Below are 13,499 nucleotides of genomic sequence, written 5' to 3' on the forward strand. Positions count from 1 at the left end.
AATCATCCCTATGACACAGAGTGCATAATGACCTTCCTTATTTGTCTTCTTTGAGATAAGGCCAAGCCTAAACCAATCTTTCAGTGACTCTTTCTGGTCATTACCATGTGCTTCAGGAAGGTACAGCAAGTACCTTTTCCTAAAGTGGTTCAGCACAAAATGTGACACATTGTTTTCCAGTGAGTTTTCCTAATAGCATTTCCTATCAGGGCTAAGATGAAAAGCAAAGTGAAGCATTAGGCCTGGTAAGTCAGTAACCTGCTACATAACACATTTGTCTAAGATAAGGTGGCAAACTAAATGAATTGGGGTTTTTCTCCCCCTTCCTGCAAACTCTACTGTTTGCAGCCTGTGATTAGGCAAACTTCCTCCAATGCTGTGTGCCGCAGCTGGCCCCTCTTGTGAAATTCACAGGAGCATCATACACAAAACCCAGAGCAGTATTTTCAGGAATTAAAACTTTCTGGTATTTTTCACTTCTCCTTTATCATTTTTTGCCTGCATCTGATGCAGGAATTTTTCCAAGATTCCTTTTCAGCTCACCTACACTGCTGCCTGGCCCAGCAAACACTGTCACTGCACTGGAACTACCTGGCTGTTTAAGGGCATACATGGCACACCTGGCTTATAGGCAGAGGGGGCAGCAGTTCCTTCTCATTACAGTGCATGTCTGCAGGAGAACTGGATGGGCTCCTCAAACAACAGCCATATCCTTTGGGACAGAGAAAAAGTGGTGCTTTCTAGCCTATAAAACCTTGGATAACTTTAGGAAAGGCACATGAGTAAGGTGAATGTAAGCTAATATGGACAGAGAATAAACAAATTGCTATTAGGAGACTGCTTTGGCCATAACTGTTAGTTCTCCAAAGACAGCCCCTAGGGTCTGCCTGGGCAGTGCAGTTGCAGCAGGATTTATTCAATTTTCTTCTTACGTGCATTTCCTGATTTCTGCTGGCCCTAGATTCTGAAGCCTAAAATCATATTTCTTTTAGACAAGCTCAGCCTTGTTGAAGTTTGCTGCTCAGCAAGTCTGTCCCCACAAGCAGCACAAGAACTACTCGGTGAGTTTCTAGGTGACTGCAAGACAATTATGTAGATTAGAAAGAAACACAAATTAAACAATTGACAGGTCAAATAAGGATATGAATCCCCTAATCATTGCTTGTGAGATCTCAGTGAAGACATACACATGTACATCTATTTATACCCATCTATATTAACTGGCAGAATATACTGAGCAGAAACGATTTTTCTTTAGTACTCTGGGAGGAAGCCAGTATGAAGCAAGAAATAAATAATCCTCAGAGTGACCTTCTGGGCTGATGTATGCTGCAGACATTTCCCAAAGCTGATGGAGACAGCATGATTAATTTTCATAAATTATTGAACCAAAACCAACTTTCAGCCTCTAGAAATACATATCACATTGAGAACTGTTGCATTATTCACCATACATGGCCCGATTGTAAACCCATTTTCCAAGCAGTGAGTCAAATGTTTACTCATGGCAGCAAGGACATGCACACCTATACACAGAGCCACAGGATTTTTGCAGAGGTTCACATCCTAACAGAGGCACCACACGTTTATTATTTATTGCTGGCTTGCTTTGTAAGATTCATTTGCACTTTAAATGGTGGCATCCCCATTCAGTGTGTGCTCTAAATGCTCTGGTTCTAGGAATGCTCTCTGGGGGCCCAAGTCCAACCTCCTAGCTCCTGTCCATACTGCTTGCTTGCCATTTCAGGCCACACGTGAAAAATCTGAAGAATAAGTTTTCCTCTGCCCTGGCCAAAGGCAATATACACCTTCATAACTCATTCTTCTTGACTTTATCTGGACCAATGGTATCGCAGACAGGCTGCAGAGCAGAATTTACTCAGCCCCAAATGCAGAAAGAAGCGCCAAATAGGACAAATCAGGAGGGAAGGATGTGGAAAAGGGGCCAGCAGAAGAATAAATATATTTTGGAGAGGATTTTCAGAGTATATACATGCCATCAAGTTATTAATATTTGCTCAAAGGTTTTTTGAGATTTGTTTGCATACCTTTCATTAACACTTTTGTTCCTCAACACATTTTGCAGACAGATTCACTTCCAATAGCACAACACCTATTACAATGCCACAGCACCTAGTAATATTTTCACTGAGAAATGGAAAGTGTTTCACCTGGAAACCTGAGTTTTTCACATTCAAGGAACAATAAAGCCCAGGATAAACTTTGAAATGTAACTTTTTTTTCCAAAAGGAAGTCAAAATGGTTGCAGAGGAAATCATTTTGTCAAAAGTCCAGAATTCTGTAGAACAGCAGTTTCAGCAGATATTTTCTGACAAGTTGATTGGTAACCTCCTTGAAACCTCATCTAATTTAATGTCAAGTTCAGAGTTTGCTTCATATCTAACTGTAACTACCATCCAACTGATGTTATTTAAATGGGTTTGTCATAGCAGAAGCCAAGCAAATTAACTTCTTTTACTTTTAAACATTTTCTTTTCAGAGATATTCTGCTCCTGTGATGTCTTGACTCTGTCATACTTTGCTGTCATCTGGTTACTTGCAATATCAAAACTATGAAATTCAGGGACTGCCTATATTTATACCTATGTACAGACATGGGAGGGGACCTAGAAAAAGCAAATGTCACTCAAATTGTGGCTCACTTGAGCACAATAAAACCAGCATATAGACACTAGCATATTTTGGCTTATATTCAGAATTTAAAAATTGCTATTTCTTTACATATAGATCCAGGAAGAAAGTAAGATCCCAGGTATGGGATTAAGATATTGGCCACTGACTTAAACTGGAGGTCATCTTAGATAACCTGCATTTTTCAAAGCAATAAAAATAATAATGGAAAAGTACTAACAAAAGCTAAAGCAACAAAATGCATATTGGGGCCAGGGAAAAGGAGCCTTCATACCATCTGCATCTTACACTACAGGAGGAGAGTAAACACACTGTCTTTACCCAGACACACCCTTCTATCCTCTCCGCAGCCCCCAGCTTCATCCTTCTCCCACAGCATCCCTTGCAGCCCCCTTGCCTGGCCTGGCAGAGTTCCCTCCCGTCCCAGCAGGGAGGGAGGGTTGCAGAGCTCTCTCTCCTTGGGCACGGCACAGCCGTGCCTGGGGGATCATCCCTCCCTGCCTGCCTGCCTCCTGCCAGCAGCAAGTCCTTCAGCAGCGCCACCAGCCCCAGGAGAAACTGATGTCTTCATTAAGTCCTGTTCTCAGAGTAGTAGCAACAAACAGAATCTTCTTTTGACCAATTTGACTGTGAAATAAACATTTTATAAATGTAGGGCACATAGGGAAATGCCAGTTGATTGGTCCAATGCAGCTGCAGGATCATTGTCCACTTACAAACACTTCAATCGCCCTCACATATCAACATTCATTTCAGAGTTATTAAATTTAAGATATTTTTCCACAGAAGTGTAAAACTGATTTGCTACAGAAGCTGTTTCCAACACTGGAAAACAAGTAAAAAAACAGGGTGAGCTGCTGCAGCAGCAGCCAGAAGGGATCAGTCCCTTGGAGCACAGTCCTGAAACAACAGCCTAAATTATAGGCAGAAATTACATTTTACCTCTGTGACTCATTTACTCTATTTCTCTTTCTTCCTAATATTTAGTTAAACTGTAATCTTTCTCTGAGGGGCCCCCCACAGAGTCTGAAAAACTGAAGTCTAAAACTCTCTTTCAGGAAATGGAAGAAAGATTTCTAGAACCAGAAAAATTGCTGGGTGACTCTCAAGGCTTCCTGAGAAGCCTTTGAGTAAGCCTCATTAATAATTTTAAGGCAATCTGGTGGCAGGAAGGGGATCCCTGTGGAGGCAACAAACAGCCAAGAGCAACACTTTCAAGTCTGAAATGGGATTGTGCTGGGAGAGACAGTGATTACCTTACACCAAGGAGGAATCAAGGTGTGACTGTGCAGCAACAGTAGCCCTCTCCTAACTCCAGTTAGAGCTTTCCAGTAGCATATGACTTCAAAAACTTCAGCTTGGCTTTTAGACTGAGTTTGTACCACTAGCTGGTGGCTTTCCTTCAGCCTGTAAGGCTGGCACTCTGAGTACGTGCCTTGGTATGGAAGGCTGTACCACAAAATCTCACGAGCAGCATTCTACTGCTGCAGGAGCAGCAATCACAAGTGCTGCAGACTTTTCCCCCATCCCCAACCCAGGAACACCATTAGCTGTGACTGACAGCCCTTAAAACACCCAGAGCCACATTTACAAGTTGGATTACTGGATCTCAGGTCTTCTGACCTTTTCCTTGAAGTGTCTGTATTGGTTTATTATCTTTGGTTAGGTTTATGACTTGTTACTGATGTAGCTGCTTTTGTATGTGCCGTACAGATGATCATCATTTTTACTGTTTATTCTCTGTCCTAACAAGATTAACCTACATAAGGATAAACTACACTGCTAAACAGGTGCAACTTTTCCTACTAGTATGCTTTCAGCTGATTGAATGAGAGCACAAAAAATAAAGCTAAATACTTTTAAGTGTAGATCACCATCGCTGGTGCTGATTAACACAAGGGCCCTTTATGTTCATAATGCTCAATATGAGCACCTCCTATTCCCACTTGAGTTTAGCTTTATATTTTTTCCTAAGCTAGTTCTGTGATTCCATCTGCAGCCTTGAGCAAACATAGCCTGCCTTTTGCATAGCATAGACCATGAAAAATCACAGTCATTCCCATTTCAAGCCTTGCAATTACTGCTAAACTACTAATATCTTCACATGACAAAGAATCAAACATACTCCTTGACAATTTGTTCTAAAGGCAAATTCCTTTGCTGAAAAAGAATTGTAATTTTAATTTTATTTTGGATATCTGGCAGCATGTTTCAACCACCAGACCTCCATCATATTCCTGCCTGCTGGATTAAGCAATATGTAGTAGCTGATGTGTTCATTTTCTTCATTTATGGTCCAGAATCAAGTCACTTGAGGTTAAAAAAGGCAGGCATTTCCATTTATCAGAAGCACTGACATAATTTCTTTTTGGCTGCTTTCCCTTCCCTCTGTGTGTTATTTTACTTTTATCTGGTCAAGTCACTCACCCATAACTCAGTTTCCATTAAACATTCAGCACATGGTTCGTTCGTGTCAGCTGGGTCAACTGCGGCGCTGAACAATGGCCCAATTGCGTCTTCCAGGACTTCTCAGCAAGGAGATGCCTATGGAATTGCTTTTTTGTACACATCACACAAAAGGACAAATGGGTGATCACAACAATAGACTCAAAAGAAAACAGAAATAAAAGAATATAGCAGCAGCATTTACCCAGCAGCCAAAGGAAAGGGGAATTAATCCACTGTTAGAAAGACTGCTGGACCAGTTTGCTGTGAAGCAAAGTAACTTAGCAGGGAAACACCCAGCAGCTATGCAACTCACCCTAGTTTGACATTCCAGTCTTCAAACATACCCCCATCCCAACCTTGGAGACAAGAGAAGCTCCTGGGCGCCCTACTCTTTGACTGACTGTCTTGACACCACTTCAGGATGGCTTCACTATTTGACTCCATGCAAAACCAGCCAAACACCAACTGAACTGTCTGAGCAGGTGCCTCTTACATCCCTATGACTTGACTCTGTGGAAAAACATGATCTTATCACCAGTGTTGCCAGCTAACTGAGTCTTGGGCACTGAGTCCAGTTAACAGCACCCAAAAGAGAATGCAGGTCTTTTCTCCATCCAGCCCAGCAGTCACTGTGGTTTACTGGAGTGCAAAGGTTCATCTGCTGAGGAAGAAGGCACCAGGTGAGTGGGTATTCTGAGCCATCTTTTTCAGACACTATGCAAAGTGCCACTTATTTAACAGAAAACATTTCAATTTAATTTTAAACTTCTTGTGAACAATACCCAAACTTTATGCTACCATCAGCTAACCTGGAAAATACGGAAAGTCTATGGAAAGCTGAAGATGTTGTCATTCCACCCCTCAGCTGGACTTGAACATCATGCAGAACTCAAGAGTTCAGTTGGTGAAAAATTTGAAACAGATTTGAAAATAAATCTGTCAAAACCACCAAGCAAACACAAATAGTACAAATATGACAGCAGAAAAAACTTCTGTTGAAGTGGTGGCCAAATACTCTTGGGCTAAGCAAATGAGCTATTGCTGCAGGTTAAACTGGCTTTCAAAGTGCACTTACCACTTTATCACAACCCAAACCTCCACTTCCTATATCTGGTCATCTGAAGAGAAAATGTCTGCATGCTTGAGTATTTTTTCTCATTGGGAGCCATGCAGCCCAGACCTTGTCTCCTCTCTTTCCCCAGGCGGTAACACTGGAGCTTTTTTGTCATGTTTGTCCACTCCAATGGCCCTGAAACACTGCTAGATAGGATCACTGCCCAAAGGGTTATTTCTAGAAAGGTGGGACAGAGGCCACCTCTTCTGCCCCCTCGCCTACTGACTGGAGTGAGCAGTGCCTCAGCAGGGGATAGCAGCATCTCCTCCTCCAAGGCACTGGGGAAACTGGTGATGGTGCCACAGTGCCAGCAGCAGCTCTATGGTGTGCACACCTGTCCAACAACTGAAATGGAAGCATATCACTTCACACAGACTGAAAAATACAGTTCAAGTAAGTGCTTCAGGTAAATCTTTCATTAATGTCTATTCTTGTTATTCTGCTTTATTAAATGTCTCAGATTTCTGAAACTGAATGCATAACTGTCATCTCAGTGACTGCAGAGAAGTAAAATGCTACAGCTACTCAATTTTAGGATGACTCAGTTTTTCATGTCTTCAGCTCTATGGTTTTATTACTGCAGAACCTGATTTGGCTGCCTTCGTTTCAAATGAGGACAAGACATACAGTAATTGAAGACATACTGTGTCTGCTCCAAAGATCCATGTACACAGACTTTAAATAAATCTTAATTTAAGAAAGCCATAAGAGAGAATGTCATGATTCTTCAGCCAATAAAAACAACACAGATAATACAATTAGCTGGCTGGTCTGGAAAATTATAATGCTGATGTGCTCTAATGAAAAGAAACAGAGACAGTGCTTGCTCTGCTGGCTGAGTGGCCTGATTCCTGCTCCAGCTTGGTTCATGGAGGCAGCTCTGCCTTCAAAGAGGTTGACTTGTCCAGTCACTTGCATGCCAGCAGACACAGACTTTTCTGGTTCTGCTCTACCATACCCAGCTCTGGAATCTGAGACCTAGAAAAGAAATAAACCACCAAAGCCTGCTGATGGCTTCACAGAAATACAACTTTGTTCTGCAGAGAGGGATGCATCCACATCCCAGTTGAGCAACAGTTTGGAACTAAGAGAGCAGTTTAAAGAATATTGTTAGCAATACAAAACTCAGAAAAGTGACTCCAACTTCTTACAATAGAAGCTCTATGTTATCCCTATTCAAGTCACAGCATCACCTGTTTTTTAATTACTTGGAATTGCTTCTCCAAAGCAAGTTTTTGGTTTTGGTTTTGGTTTTTTTTTTTTTGTGTGTGTGTGATGTACATGATTTTACTCCCTTCTGTATCTTCTTGATACAGCCTTATATATCATCTATAACTATATCTATATGGACATCTAAATCTATATATCTCCTGTAGTACCACACAGAATTCTACACAAGAAGAAGAAGCTTAGTTTGGCATAGGAACAAAAGATATTTTTGACAATTTTCCCCTCAAATACAAGTGGAGTAAAATACAGTTAATTTCACAGTGATTCAAGCACATAAACATACCAGTTCAGGCCCAGGATAGCTGAGCATATGCACATGTCCCGCTAAAGTCAATTAAATAGAAATCCACCCATGGCACAAGCTGATTGCACTAAGAATCCTTAGAACTGCTCCAGGGGCAGAAATGAAGTTTTGGACTTCAAAGCAGCTTAGAGCAAATGAGGACTAAGTAATAAAATTAAATTGAGATGGGTGTCTTACAAGCATAAAAACAGCTGGGACTGCTGCATTAAAAGGTAAGAAACAACAGTAGGGGGGAAAAAGCAAGCATAACATTGCTTGGAGAAAGTAAATTGGGACATTCAATTCTGCTATATCAAACCTCTGTAGCAAGAGCACTTCTGCTTTCTGCTATCTGAAAGGTCTTGAAATGGATCTACAGCTAATTATTCCATGCATCAGAAAAAAATGCATGTACCACCTGTATTTTCATCCTACTTCCTATGGTCCCTAGTAATTTAGTGTTGAAATATTTGTGTGTAGTTATTTCCAAGTGTGATTTCCAACTCCTGTCACAGTTATTAATAAATGGTGATTTGAACCTCTACAGTATAAGCTGCAGTTATTCTTATTTTCCAGCTGTTATGCCACAACAACATTAATAGCATAATGGCTATAAATATAGTAGCATAACAGCTGGTATGGTGGTAATAATGCCACCTGCAGCATCTCTGTATACTCTCATCTTCTCATTGCCCCAGGCAAAGCTTAGACTTGCCATCCTTTCCATCTCAGAGCACAAATTCAGGCAGAGAAAAGAGGCTCAGCAATAAAAAAAAATCTGTTGTTTAATCTAAATCACAATGAAGTCTCTAATTGTAGCCCAGGGAAGAGTCTTTTAAATAAGCCCACACGTGTTAGAAGTAAAAGCTTAAGATGCAAATGGGATGTTAGTCAATAGTTTTTCAAACTAGCTTATATTAAAAATTTGTTACTACATATGACACAGAAAGCATCATTAAAAACCGTTCACCTGCCATGAGCAGAAAAGTCAGATGCTCCTTTTTCTGCCCCTTCTGATGCAACCAGCACAGTCCCCTGAGTCTTTTTGTAATCCTCTAGTTAAATTCCAGTAAATTTTTGAGCACTTATTTTTTTACAAGACAAGAAACTGATACAGGCTCCAGGAATTTCTTTGCTAAATCATCTTTGTTTTTAAAACATACTAACTCAAGTTTCACTTACCTCAATCAGAGATGGCAGTAACAACCATGCTATATGTAAGCATTTCCACTTCAATCTCTGCTAAGACATATAAATGGAGGCTCAGTAACAATAAAACTAACTGTCCTTGGCCCCCCTTAAACAATACCATCTAACTCCTTCCCATCTAGGTTGGGTTGACCCTGGCTGGATGTCAGCTGCTCACCAAAGCCATTCTATCATTCCTCTCCTCTGCTAGCCTGGGGAGAAAAAATGTAATGAAAGGCTTCTGGGTTGAGATAAGGACAAGGAGAGATTGTTCACCTATTAATTACTGTCATGGACAAAACAGACTCAGCTTGGGGAAGATAAATTTCTTACCAATCAGGACTAGGGAAATGAGAAATTAAAAGCAAATCTTTAAAAACCCCACCTTCCCTCACCCCTTCCTCATGGTGCTACCTTCCTCAGGGAGCAATCCTTCAGGCACAGCCTGCTCTAGCAATGTACCCTCATGGGGTCACAAATCCTGCCAGGAAACCTGCTCTAGTATGAGCTCCTCTCTCCATGGGGCCACAGGTCCTGCCAGGACCCTGCTCCAGTGTGGACTTCCCACGGGGTTGCAGCCACCTTTGGGCTGCAACATCCACATGTTCCACTGTGGGCTCCTCAGTGGGTTGCAGATGGATCTCTGCTCCACCGTGGATCTCCATGGGCTGCAGGGGCACAGCTGCTTCAGCATGGTCTGCACCACAGGCTGCAGACGAATCTCAGCTCCAGCAGGGGAGCACCTCCTCCCCTCCTTCTGCACGGATGGGGTAGCACCTACTGAGTGTCTCTCACAGCCTCAATCCTCTCTTCTCTGGCTGTAGCTGCTGTTGCTTGATATGCTTTTTTTCCTTTATTAAACATGTTGTCCCAGAGGTGCTATCATCATCAGCCTTGTCCAGCAGGAAGTCCATCTTGGAGCTGGCTGGCACAGGCTCTGTCAAATACGTTGGGAAATTCCCAGCATCTTCTCACAGAATCCACCCACACCCTTCTCCTGCTACCAAAAACTTGCCATAGACTTTCCTACCTGAAAAAATGCCTCATACAAAGGCTTGTGGTTTTTGCTTTCTCTGTTTTCTAAAAAAGACTGGTATTATAAAGATGAGTATCCCTTAGCCATAGAAAATGAAAGAGTTATGTAGCTCTGAAGAAACAGGACCAGGATAGAGTATGTAACTGTCAGCTGCAAATACTAAACAGCACTGGGGTACCTTCAGTACAGATTTACTGCATCTCAGCAACAGATCCCACTGCTCTGAAGTATCGCTTCCATGAGCAGAAATTATCATCACCAAGAACAACCCAGGTGTTGTAAAAACATCGAGTTAAAACAGATATTAGACCTGAAATAAAACTCAAGGTCACACTGTAAACACACATTAGTGCGCCACATATACTCCACATTTGCTGCCCAAATACGGTTTTCTTATGTTTATACACTCTGATTTAAATGCCACTTTAATGACACTGTAGTCATAGAAATACTCAACAGGTCAAGTCTGTTTTAATTGCAATTACAGATTAGAGTCTAATTCCTAGTCTTTCCTTTCATATCCTTTTATTCCCATGCCAAAGAAAATATGTAGTGAGGCATTTATGTTGGTATATATTATCCTCCGGATTACATGTCTAGCCTAATAAATTCATTAGCAAGACAAGTAGTACAAATGTTGGCTCTGCATCTCTTTCACTAAAGCTCATTATTTCCTTTTCTTCCCTTCTTAATTTGTCTGTGTTGGAATGCATTCAGCATTTTTGCTGTTTTCAGACACTAATAAAATGGTGGGCTGGACATGTACACCAGTGCCGACAGCCAGGAGCAGTACTATTGCCCTGCTTATGCATCCTTCCTGAATGGGAAAACCAGGTCAACTGATAGTCCAGATTCTTCATGTGACCATCACAGGGCAGGGTGGTGGAAGAAGGCCAGCACAGTGCTTCTTCAGCAGAACAAATACAGAAGAAACCAATATGTGCAAATGTATGTGTACTTCAAATTTGTGAAATAACTTACTAGGGGAATCTCTCAGAAGTGAGGAAAAGAATGAAGAGGGAAAAAAAAAAAAGGAAATCTAACCTTTACTAAGGAAAATAAAACCAAACAAACAAAGAAAACCACCAAAAAAAAAAAAAAAAACCAAAAAAAAAACCAACAAACCATGTGAGAGCAGGTAAGCGCCTATAATCTAAGTTTCAGGCAAAATAAAACTTTCTGTTTTGCCATAATCTAGGTTCAGCCACTTTGCTCACAGAAGGTTTGTGTATCATGCCTTGGGTCCAGCAATGACAGACCCACCCCAGTAAAGAGCAGTGATGATGAGGATGTTACCCACCCCTGTAGTCTAATCACCTAGCTGTGATCCAGGCATCAGTATGGCAACACTGCTGAATGCAAAGCCAAAAAACAGAGAGAAAACTATTCAAAAGTTAAGACACTCCTATTTTGACTGTTCTTTTCTTTGGAAACAATGAAAAATATTCCTCCTTCCTTAGAGATCTGCAAGAGTCGTGGGAAAACCCAAGAAACCCAGCTCAAATTCAGCGTTGATCCTGTTGTGAGCAAGAGGCTGGACTAGAGGATCTTCCAACCTCACCAATCCAATGACTGACTTTTGAGAACTGTCTTTCTACAGCCCTGAATAGCCTTTAAACCTGCTTTCAGAACAGCAGAAACATCTAGAATTCATTGGAAAACCAGCACTTCACAAAGTTGCAGCTATGTCTGTACACTGCCCACTTCCTCATCTAGCCAACAAGCGGCTGAGGCCGCCTCGCACCGCGCCACGTCCGCCTCCACTTCTCCACCACCTTGGAAGAAGGAGGTGCCTTCTTTCAAACTAGTTAAATGACAGGCATCATTCAAGCCAATTCAATTAAAATAGCACAAAGTTGCATGCAGATTAAAATCACACAGTGAAGTTTAATGGGCTGGTGAGTTATTTTTATAAATCTATGGCGGATCAAACAACTACAATTAAACCCAAATGGGTATATGTGTACATACATACATAAAGCCAGTTTAAATAAATACAAAATTTCAAATATACCATCAATTTATATGTACAGAAGGCTGTAGCTTTGCCCTCTGGGATCCTAACATTCTCTTTTATTAACTTTTTTACCACATGAGAAGTCTATTTTATATGCAAGCACTAATACATGAATCTGTAAATACTACCAATATTTAATTTTCTACAAAATCAATCAAATCAGGACAGCCTTGGGTAGATAGGGCATGTCACTGAAGTATGCAACACAGACTTTAAAAATTATCCCCATTTTTTTTCAAAAACAGTACATTTAAGAAATACTTGACCTGTGCAGCCACAGACTCCATAAATAGTTTTGTGGATAATAAATTATCCACAAAATAAGTTAATACTAAATAATTAGTATTGTGCAACCAAACCCACAACACCCACAGGTTTCAAAGTGCTTAGCAAGACAATAGAAGATTATGGTTCCCATTTTATAATGGGAACACTTGAAACAGAAAACTCAGGTGGCTTGTCTGAGAACTTACTGAAAATCATTGTCACAAATGTGGAAAAATGCCTGAGAATCCTGACTCTCAAACCAGTCCTGAGCCACGAATGACTTCACTGTGACTACATTTAGAAACAAAATCTGAGACTAAAAAGCAGCTTGGTTCTTTCAGCTCAAATAAGGAACAAAGATTTCTCATTGATATGAGATATGGTCATTACAGCAATCTGTAGATCAGTAAGACCAGATACAGATACCCCAAAGTCACTCATGGGGAAAGGTCCCCTAATAGAAGACAGGTGGCCAGAAAGAAGACAGTGGCACGGAGAAAGCTAAACCCCAGGATCCATTGGAACCACCAAAACTGAACTTGTGGCAGGGCAGCACTCCAGGGAAACCCCCAAAATGCCAGCAGCATTTCTGAGTTCCAGAAGTTTCTGCAGAGACCCCTGCACTTGCAAACACTTCCCTCATGCCAGAGTGTGGGAAGCCCGGCTGCAAGAAGGCTCCTGAGCCATTTCACTCCTAGGAGGCCTGGCAGGGCCATGGCAAGCAGGGGCTGTAGGAGAACTCTTGCTGCACAGCTGAACCAGGGCCCTTTCAGGCACCTGTCAGCCTGGGATCATGGTAGTGCACAGCCATGGGACTTGCACAGAAACACACTTAATGCAGGGTCTTCATCTCTGTAATATGGCTATTCTTTTGATTACTGCTCAACTTTGAGTGTTCAACGCTTCAACAAAGCACCACACTGCTGAACACCAACTGGAAATAGCTCTGTGTGTAGGGATACTGTCTCAAGAGGACTGGGATTTCCCATAAAGACATTCCTACAGGCAGAGACAGAAATTAAGATTGACCTCTTTTGGCACAAATACCTGCCCCAAGTGGCTGCAGAGACTGCCCTTAGGGCACGCATGTATTCTGCACAACTGTGTGCACTCATCAGTGCACAACTATTTCAGCCAGCTTTCACTGTTTGTGAAACCAGCAGTGTTGGCACAGCATCTGATCGCATGCTTTGTAGAAGGAAAAGCAACACCCAGGTTAGCTGTGAGAAGAGAACAATGGTACACACAATGCAGTATATAGGGA

The sequence above is a fragment of the Haemorhous mexicanus genome, chromosome Z, assembly GCF_027477595.1.
Source record: "Haemorhous mexicanus isolate bHaeMex1 chromosome Z, bHaeMex1.pri, whole genome shotgun sequence".
Classification (NCBI taxonomy): domain Eukaryota; kingdom Metazoa; phylum Chordata; class Aves; order Passeriformes; family Fringillidae; genus Haemorhous; species Haemorhous mexicanus.